Here is an 11,075-nt window from a genome sequence, read left to right as displayed (position 1 = left end):
ATGTACTGTGAGCTCTGTAATATTTGAACAGTTTGGTCTACTGTAAGCTCTGTAATAATTGTACATTTTGTCTACTGTAAGTTCTGTAATAATTGCACAGTTTGGTCAACTGAGTTCTGTAATAATAGTACAGTTTGGTAAACTAAGTTCTGTAATAATTGTACAGTTTGATCTACTGTCAGTTCTGTAATAATTGTACATAATGGTCTACTGTAAGTTGTTTAACGACTGTACATGTTGGTCTACTGTAGGCTCTGTAATAGTTGTACAGTTTGGTAAATTGTAAGTTCTGAAATAATAGTACAGTTTGGTAAACTAAGTTTTGTAATTAATGTACAGTTTGGTCTACTGTGAGTTCTGTGACGACTGTACAGTTTGGTCTACTGTGGGTTCTGTTATATTTGAACAGTTTGATCTACTGAAAGTCGTGTAATAACTGTACACTTTGGTCTACTGTAAGTTCTGTAATAACTGTACAGATTGGTCTACTGTAAGTTCTGTAATAATTGCACAGTTTGGTCAACTGAGTTTTGAAATAATAGTACAGTTTGGTAAACTAAGTTCTGTAATACTTGTACAGTTTGGTCTACTGTGAGTTCTGTAATAACTGTACAGTTTGATGTACTGTGAGCTCTGTAATATTTGAACAGTTTGGTCTACTGTAAGCTCTGTAATAATTGTACATTTTGTCTACTGTAAGTTCTGTAATAATTGCACAGTTTGGTCAACTGAGTTCTGTAATAATAGTACAGTTTGGTAAACTAAGTTCTGTAATAATTGTACAGTGTGGTCTGTTGTAAGTTCTGTAATAATTTTACAGTTTGGTCTACTGAATGTTTTGTAATAAATATACAGTTTGGTCTACTGTAAGTTCTGTAACGACTGTACAGTTTGGACTACTGTGGTTTCTGTCAAATTTGAACGGTTTGATCTACTGAAAGCTCTGTGATAATTGTACAGTTTGGTCTACTGTGAGTTCTGTAATAATTTTACAGTTTGGCTTACTGAATGTTTTGTTATAAATATACAGTTTGGTCTACTGTAAGTTCTGTAACGACTCTACTGTGGGTTCTGTTATATTTGAACAGTTTGGTCTACTGTAAGCTTTAATAATTGTACAGTTACTGTGAGTTCTGTTACGACTGTCTGTACAGTTTGGTTTACTGTGATTTCTGTTACATTTAAACAGTTTGATCTACTGTGAATTTTGAAATAGCTACAGTTTGGTATACTGTTACTCTGTTAACGTTAGTTTTGTTGCTAAAGTTTTATCTACTTTAAGTTCTGTAAAATTTGAACAGTCTAGTCGCATGTCAGTTCTGTAATAATTGAATATAATGGTCTACTGTAAGTTGTTTAACGACTGTACATGTTGGTCTACTGTAATAATTGTACAGTGTGGTCTGTTGTTAGTTCTATAATAATTGTACTGTTTGGTCTTCTGTAAGTTCTGTAATACTTGTACGGTTTGGTAAACTTAAGTTTTGTAATACTTGTACAGTTTAGTAAACTAAGTTCTGTAATAATAGTACAGTTTGGTAAACTAAGTTCTGTAATAATTGTACAGTGTGGTCTGTTGTAAGTTCTGTAATAATTTTACAGTTTGGTCTACTGTGAGTTCTGTAATGACTACAGTTTGATGTACTGTGAGCTCTGTAATATTTGAACAGTTTGGTCTACTGTAAGCTCTGTAATAATTGACATTTTGTCTACTGTAAGTTCTGTAATAATTGCACAGTTTGGTCAACTGAGTTCTGTAATAATAGTACAGTTTGGTAAACTAAGTTCTGTAATAATTGTACAGTTTGATCTACTGTCAGTTCTGTAATAATTGTACATAATGGTCTACTGTAAGTTGTTTAACGACTGTACATGTTGGTCTACTGTAGGCTCTGTAATAGTTGTACAGTTTGGTAAATTGTAAGTTCTGAAATAATAGTACAGTTTGGTAAACTAAGTTTTGTAATTAATGTACAGTTTGGTCTACTGTGAGTTCTGTGACGACTGTACAGTTTGGTCTACTGTGGGTTCTGTTATATTTGAACAGTTTGATCTACTGAAAGTCGTGTAATAACTGTACACTTTGGTCTACTGTAAGTTCTGTAATAACTGTACAGATTGGTCTACTGTAAGTTCTGTAATAATTGCACAGTTTGGTCAACTGAGTTTTGAAATAATAGTACAGTTTGGTAAACTAAGTTCTGTAATACTTGTACAGTTTGGTCTACTGTGAGTTCTGTAATAACTGTACAGTTTGATGTACTGTGAGCTCTGTAATATTTGAACAGTTTGGTCTACTGTAAGCTCTGTAATAATTGTACATTTTGTCTACTGTAAGTTCTGTAATAATTGCACAGTTTGGTCAACTGAGTTCTGTAATAATAGTACAGTTTGGTAAACTAAGTTCTGTAATAATTGTACAGTGTGGTCTGTTGTAAGTTCTGTAATAATTTTACAGTTTGGTCTACTGAATGTTTTGTAATAAATATACAGTTTGGTCTACTGTAAGTTCTGTAACGACTGTACAGTTTGGACTACTGTGGTTTCTGTCAAATTTGAACGGTTTGATCTACTGAAAGCTCTGTGATAATTGTACAGTTTGGTCTACTGTGAGTTCTGTAATAATTTTACAGTTTGGCTTACTGAATGTTTTGTTACAAATATACAGTTTGGTCTACTGTAAGTTCTGTAACGACTCTACTGTGGGTTCTGTTATATTTGAACAGTTTGGTCTACTGTAAGCTTTAATAATTGTACAGTTACTGTGAGTTCTGTTACGACTGTCTGTACAGTTTGGTTTACTGTGATTTCTGTTACATTTAAACAGTTTGATCTACTGTGAATTTTGAAATAGCTACAGTTTGGTATACTGTTACTCTGTTAACGTTAGTTTTGTTGCTAATGTTTTATCTACTTTAAGTTCTGTAAAATTTGAACAGTCTAGTCGCATGTCAGTTCTGTAATAATTGAATATAATGGTCTACTGTAAGTTGTTTAACGACTGTACATGTTGGTCTACTGTAATAATTGTACAGTGTGGTCTGTTGTTAGTTCTATAATAATTGTACTGTTTGGTCTTCTGTAAGTTCTGTAATACTTGTACGGTTTGGTAAACTTAAGTTTTGTAATACTTGTACAGTTTAGTAAACTAAGTTCTGTAATACTTGTACAGTTTGGTGTACCGTGAGTTCTGTAATAATTGTACAGTTTGGTATTCTGTGAGCTCTGTAATATTTGAACAGTTTGGTCTATTTGAGCTCTGTAATAATTGTACAGTTTGTCTACTGCGAGTTCTGAAATAATTGTACAGTTTGGTTAACTAAGTTCTTTTACAATTGTACAGTTTGGTCTACTGTGAGCTCTGTAATATTTGAACAGTTTGGTCTATTTGAGCTCTGTAATAATTGTACAGTTTGTCTACTGCGAGTTCTGAAATAATTGTACAGTTTGGTTAACTAAGTTCTTTTACAATTGTACAGTTTGGTCTACTGTGAGTTCTGTAATGATTTTACAGTTTGGTCTACTAAATGTTTTGTTATAAATATACAGTTTGGTCTACCGTTAGTTGTTTATCGACTGTACAGTTTGGTCTAATGAATGTTTTGTAATAAATGTACAGTTTGGTCTACTTTTAATTGTTAAATGACTGTACAGTTTGGGTCACTGTAAGTTCTGTAATAATTGTACATAATGGTCTACTATAAGTTGTTTAACGACTGTACATGTTGATCTACTGTAAGTTCTGTAATAATTTTACAGTTTGGTCAACTGTGAGTTCTGAAATAAAAGTACAGTTTGGTAAACTAAGTTCTGTAATACTTGTACAGTTTGGTAAACTAAGTTCTGTAATACTTGTACAGTTTGGAAAACTAAGTTCTGTAATACTTTTACAGTTTGGTAAACTAAGTTTGGTAATACTTGTACAGTTTGGTGTACCGTGAGTTCTGTAATAATTGTACAGTTTGGTATACTGTGAGCTCTGTAGTTATTGTACAGTTTGTCTACTGCTAGTCCTGAAATAATTGTACAGTTTGGTAAACTAAATTCTTTTATAATTGTACAGTTTGGTTTACTGTGAGTTCTGTAATGATTTTACAGCTTAGTCTACTGAATGTTTTGTTATAAATGTACATTTGGTCTACTGTAAGTTCTGAAATAAATGTACAGTTTGGTCTACTGTTAATTGTTGTTTATTGACTGTACAGTTTGGTCTACTGAATGTTTTGTAATAAATGTACAGTTTGGTCAATTGTAAGTTGTTTAACGACTGTACATGTTGGTCTACTGTAAGCTCTGTTATAGTTGTACATTTTGGTAAACTGTGAGTTCTGAAATAATAATACAGTTTGGTAAACTAAGGTTCTGTTATATTTGAACAGTTTGATCTACTGTAAGTCCTGTAATAACTGTACAGTGTGGTCTACTGTAAGTTCTGTAATAATTGTACAGTTTGGTCAACTGTGAGTTCTGAAATAATAGTACAGTTTGGTAAACTAAGTTCTGTAATTAATGTACAGTTTGGTCTACTGTAAAATCTGTGTGACGACTGTACAGTTTGGTCTACTGTGGGTTCTGTTATATTTGAACAGTTTGATATACTGAAAGTCCTGTAATAACTGTACAGTTTGGTGTACTGTAAGTTCTGTAATAACTGTAGTTTGTACTACTGTAAGTTCTGGAATAATAGTACAGTTTGGTAAACTAAGTTATTTAATACTTGTACAGTTTGGTCTACTGTCAGTTCTGTAATAACTTCACAGTTTGGTGTACTGTGACCTCTGTAATATTTGAACAGTTTAGTCTACTATAAGTTCTCTAATTATTGTACAATTTGTCTACTGCGAGTTCTAAAATAATTGTATAGTTTTATAAACTAAGTTCTGTAATAATTGTACAACTTGGACTTCTGTGAGTTTTGTAATAAATGTACAGTTTGGTCAATTGTAAGTTGTTTAACGACTGTACATGTGGTTTACTGTAAGCTCTGTTATAGTTGTACATTTTGGTAAACTGTGAGTTCTGAAATAATAGTACAGTTTGGTAAACTAAGGTTCTGTTATATTTGAACAGTTTGATCTGCTGTAAGTCCTGTAATAACTGTACAGTTTGGTCTACTGTAAGTTCCTTTATAATAAAACAGTTGAGTCTACTGTAAGTTTTTTAATTAATGTACAGTTTGGTCTACTGTGGGTTCCGTTATATTTGAACAGTTTGATATACTGAAAGTCCTGTAATAACTGTACAGTTTGGTCTAGTATAAGTTCTGTAATAACTGTACAGATTGGTCTACTGTAAGTTCTGTAATAATTGTACAGTTAGGTCAACTGTGAGTTTTGAAATGATAGTACAGTTAGGTAAACTAAGTTATTTAATACTTGTACAGTTTGGTCTACTGTGAGTTCTGTAATAACTGTACAGTTTGGTGTACTGTGAGCTCTGTAATATTTGAACAGTGTGGTCTATTGTAAGTTCTGTAATAGTAAAATTTGTCTACTGCGAGTTTTAACATAATTGTACAGTTTGATAAATTAAGATCTGTAATAATTGTACAATTTGGACTACTGTGAATTCTGTGATAATTTTACAGTTTGGTCTACTGAATGTTTTGTAATAAATATACAGTTTGGTTTACTGTAAGTTCTGTAACGACTATACAGTTTGGTCTACTATGGGTTCTGTTATATTTGAACAGTTTGATCTACTGTAAGTCCTGTAATAACTGTACAGTTTGGTCTACTTAAAGTTCTGTAATAATAAAACAGTTTAAGTCTACAGTAACTGTAAGTTCTGTAAAAATTGTACAGTTTGGTAAACTAAGTTCTGTAATTAATGTACAGTTTGGTTTACTGTAAGTTCTGTGATGACTGTACAGTTTGAACTACTGTAAGTTCTGTGACGACTGTACAGTTTGGTCTACTGTGGGTCTGTTATATTTGAACAGTTTGATATGCTGAAAGTCCTGTAATAACTGTACAGTTTGGTCTACTGTAAGTTCTGTAATCACTGTACAGTTTGTTCTACTGTAAGTTCTGTAATAATTGTACAGTTAGGTCAACTGTGAGTTCTGAAATAATAATACAGTATGGTAAACTAAGTTATTTAATACTTGTACAGTTTGGTTAACTAAGTTATTTAATACTTGTACAGTTTGGTAAACTAAGTTATTTAATACTTGTACAGTTTGGTAAACTAAGGTTTTTAATATTTGTACAGTTTGCTCTACTGTGAGTTCTGTAATAACTTCACAGTTTGGTGTACTGTGAGCTCTGTAATATTTGAACAGTTTGGTCTACTAAAAGTTCTGTAATAATTGTACAATTTGTCTACTAGTAGCGAGTTCTAAAATAATTTTACAATTTGGTGAACTAAGTTCTGTAATAATTGTACAATTTGGACTACTGTGAGTTTTGTAATAATTTTACAGGTTGGTCTACCAAATGTTTTATAATATATGTACAGTTTGATTTACTGTAAGTTCTGTAACGACTGTACAGTTTGGTCTACTATGGGTTCTGTTATATTTGAACAGTTTGATCTACTGTAAGTCCTGTAATAACTGCACAATTTGGTCTACTGTAAGTTCTGTAATAATAAAACAGTTTAGTCTACTGTAAGTTCTGTAATAATTGTACAGTTTGGGAAACTTAGTTCTGTAATTCATGTACAGTTTGGTCTAATGTTAGGTCTGTGATTACTGTACAGTTTGGTCTACTGTAAGTTCTGTAATAACTGTACAGATTGGTCTACTGTAAGTTCTGTAATAATTGTACAGTTAGATCAACTGTGAGTTCTAAAATAATAGTACAGTTTGGTAAACTAAGTTCTGTAATAAATGTACAGTTTGTTCTACTGTTAGTTCTGTGACGACTGTACAGTTTGGTCTACTGTGGGTTCTGTTATATTTGAACAGTTTGACATACTGAAAGTTCTGTAATAACTGTACAGTTTGGTCTACTGTAAGTTCTAAAATAATTGTACAATTTGTCTACTGCATGTTCTAAAATAATTGTACAGTTTGGTAAACTAAGTTCTGTAACAATTGTACAGTTTGGTCTACTGTGAGTTCTGTTATAATTTTACAGTTTGGTCTACTGAATGTTTTGTAATAAATATACAGTTTGGTTTACTGGTTCTGTTATATTTGAATAGTTTATCTACTGAAAGCTCTGTGATTATTGTACAGTTTGGTCTACTGTGATTTCTTTTATATTTAAACAGTTTGATCTACTGTTAGTTCTGTAATATTTGTACAGTTTGGTCTACTGTGAGTTCTGTAATAAATTTACGGTTTGGTCTTCTGAATGTTTTGTAATAAATATACAGTTTGGCCTACTGTAAGTTCTATAAGGACTGTACAGATTGGTTTACTCTGGGTTCTGTTATATTTGACAGTTTGATCTACTGAAAGCTCTGTGATTATTGTAGTTTGATCTACTGAAAGCTCTGTGATAATTGTACAGTTTGATCTACTAAAAGCTCTGTGATAATTGTAGTTTGATCTACTGAAAGCTCTGTGATAATTGTACAGTTTGATCTACTGAAAGCTCTATGATAATTGTACAGTTTGGTCTACTGTGATTTCTGTTATATTTAAACAGTTTGATCTACTGTAAGTTCTGTAAAATTTGAACAGTTTAGTCGCATGTTAGTTCTGTAATAATTGAATATAATGGTCTACTGTAAGTTGTTTAACTACTGTGATCTCTAATAATTGTACAGTGTGGTCTGTTGTAAGTTCTGTAATAATTTTACAGTTTGGTCTGCTGAATGTTTTGTAATAAATGTACAGTTTGGTCTACTGTAAGTTCCAGTTTGGTCTACTGAATGTTTTGTAATAAATGTACAGTTTGGTCTACTATTAGTTGCTAAACGGTTGTACAGTTTGGGTCAGTTTGGTCTACTGTAAGTTCTGTAATAATTGTACATAATGGTCTTCTATAAGTTGTTTAACGACTGTAAATGTTGGTCTACTGTAAGCTTTGTAATGATTGTACAGTTTGGTCTTCTGTAAGTTCTGTAATAGTTGTACAATTTGGTCAACTATGAGTTCTGAAATAAAAGTACAGTTTTATAAACTTAGTTCTGTAATACTTGTACAGTTTGGTCAACTAAGTTCTGTAATACTTGTACAGTTTGGTCAACTAAGTTCTGTAATACTTGTACAGTTTGGTATACTGTGAGCTCTGTAATATTTGAACAGTTTGGTCTACTTGAGTTCTGTAATAATTGTACAGTTTGTCTACTGCGAGTTCTGAAATAATTGTACAGTTTGGTAAACTAAGTTTTTTTATAATTGTACAGTTTGGTCTACTGTGAATTCTGAAATGATTTTACAGTTTGGTCTACTGAATGTTTTGTTATAAATGTACAGTTTTGTCTACTGTTAGTTGTTTATTGACTGTACAGTTTGGTCTACTGAATCTTTTGTAATAAATGTAAAGCTTGGTCTACTGTCAGTTCAGTATAATTTAACAGTTTGGCCTAGTCAATGTTTTGTAATAAATGTACAGTTTGGTCTACTGTTAGTTGTTTAACGACTGTACAGTTTAGTCTACTGTAACTTCTGTAATAATTTAACAGTTTTGTCTACTGAATGTTTTGTAATAAATGTACAGTTTGGTCTACTATTAGTTGTTAAACGACTTTACAGTTTGGTTCAGTTTGGTCTACTGTTAGTTCTGTAATAATTGTACATAATGATCTACTGTAAGTTGTTTGACGACTGTACATGTTGGTCTACTGTAAGCTGTAATAATTGTACAGTTTGGTGTTCTGTAAGGTCTGTAATAATTGTACAGTTTGGTCAACTGTGAGTTCTGATGTAACAGTACAGTTTGGTAAACTAAGTTCTGTAATACCATTACAGTTTGGTTAACTAAGTTCTTTTATAATTGTTCAGTTTGGTCTACTGTGAGTTCTGTAATAATTTTACAGTTTGGTCTACTGAATGTGTTATAATAAATGTACAGTTTGGTAAACTTAGTTCTTTTATAAATGTACAGTTTGGTCTACTGTTAGTTGTTTGATGACTATACAGTTTGGGTCAGTTTGGTCTACTGTAAGTTCTGTAATAATTGTACGTAATTTTTGTTGCTACAGTTTGGTCTTCTGTTAGTTTGATGTAAGTTTTTGTTACTACAGTTTGATCTACTGTAAGTTCTGTAATAATTGTAACAACTGAACGTAATTTTTGTTACTACTACAGTTTGGTCTTCTGTAAGTTCTGTAATAATTTTACAGGTTGGTCAGTCTACTGTGAGTTCTGAAATAATTTTATAGTTTTTTAAAGTTAAGTTTCGTCTACAAAAGACTCATCAGTGACGCTCGAATAAAAAACAAGTTAAAAAGGCTAATTTAAGTACGAAGATAAAGGGCATTGAGGACCAAAAATTCCTTAAATTGTTGCCAAATACAGCTAAGGTAATCTATTCCAGAAAAGCCTTTGTATTTCAAAAGTATATAGATTAAGTTTTATAAACAGTTAATTTAGAGTTATGACCATATCAATGATAATTATTTCGGCTAATGTTCCTTGGTAAACCTTTTTGTGTCCGACTTTTTAGGACTAGGTTTATTGTGACGTTTCATTCGGACGACGTCATTCATTCCGGCCATTGAGATTCACGAAACCAGAAGCCGTAAATTTTATCAGAGAGTCAAAATGAAACGATGACTAAATGGAAAGGGATTCATCAAGAAAAACACTTGTTGATGAGTTTTATGAGAACGCGGAAAACAATAGGGCTCTTGTAAGATATCGCAAGTCTGAAAAAACTGTTATTCTAGAACTGAAAAATGAGGGTGTTATCCCTAACAACGGACGTTGCAGAAGAAAAGGACTTTCGTACTATCTATCAATGAACGGTTCCGGTGTTAATAGTTCGACCCAGGCAAGCACACGCAGACCACCAAGATTTTTAGAAAAACTTGATAGTAACACGCAACAAAACTTCAGCATTGATGACGTGGAGAAAAAGATGACTGCTTCAGAAAATCTTCATAAAGAACAATTAAAAGCTAAAGGTACTGTATTCTGAAGACAAAAAAAAAATCAGGATAAAGATAAAGCCCAAATTCATAAGTTTTGAAACTAAATTGTGAAATTTAAGTTATATTTTGAACTTGTTGTAATTATTAGATCAAATACGATTATTACTGGCTGGTATTTTCTCTGTATTTCCCTTCGTCCGTGATTTAACGTTTTGTTATTTTTGGAAATTAACGATCTTTACCGGGACGAGTGAACTACTTGGGTTACGAAATTTTGTCAGTTAGTCGTTTAGTATATCTGACAGTTTTCAGCAACTCCTTTGCTTTAAGATTCCGAAAATAAATCAGCATTATTGTTTTCCAATGTGAAAAAAGTCTCGTCAGAAATTAGAGAAAGAGTTATACTTATTCTAGATTTTTTAGTATTTATTTCAATTCAATGCTTTGGTACCAAGAGCAATCTCTGTTGGTGATTCTGTAACAACAGTGTTTTGACACGTTGTGTACAAAAGGTCTTTTAATTTTCACTCATGTTATTATACTTATTATGTTGTATTTATATTACTTATACTTATAGGAGAATCAGCTAGAAGATTCGAAGAAAGATATGCAAAGCTGAAAGAGAAACGGGAACGGGAAGAAACAGAGAAGAGACAGCGTATCGAAGAAAAACTGAAAAGAGCAGAAATGATCAGAAACGAGAGTAATAGAGAAAAAATTCCCAGAACAATAGATCGTATTTTGCGAGCCCAAGAAAGAAGGGATATGCAACGAAGAAAAATTCTTGATAGAATCGAACGAAAAATGAAAAGAGATGAGGAAAAAAGAAAACAATTACAAGAAAACAAAAAAATACCCAGCCGTTTTCAGACAGTGAAAGAAAGATTAGAAGACATCGAGAGACAGATAAATCCAGTTGAACTTATTTTAAGTAGCCGTAATAATGATAAAATTACAAATTATCAACACAGTCCTCAAGTATCACCATAAAGGGAAAACTGTAATTTAACCGACGAATAAAACTGCACAACTGACGAATAAGATATTGTAGATCATTATACAGAACAAATTTTAAGAATAAATAG

General features: G+C 32.0%; 1 long non-coding RNA gene across 1 annotated transcript; it reads left to right on the top strand.

Moving 5' to 3' along the window:
- The first annotated feature begins 9,602 nt into the window (after positions 1-9,602).
- LOC143047076 (uncharacterized) lies at positions 9,603-10,796 on the top strand. The gene is made up of 2 exons (XR_012969396.1): positions 9,603-10,023; positions 10,568-10,796. It is a non-coding gene; the product is annotated as an uncharacterized LOC143047076 (long non-coding RNA).
- Positions 10,797-11,075: the final 279 nt, after the last annotated feature.

This window comes from Mytilus galloprovincialis, chromosome 9 (genome assembly GCF_965363235.1).
Source record: "Mytilus galloprovincialis chromosome 9, xbMytGall1.hap1.1, whole genome shotgun sequence".
NCBI lineage: Eukaryota > Metazoa > Mollusca > Bivalvia > Mytilida > Mytilidae > Mytilus > Mytilus galloprovincialis.
The sequence above is the reverse complement of the archived record's forward strand: the minus strand, read 5'-3'. Positions and strand labels throughout refer to the sequence as shown.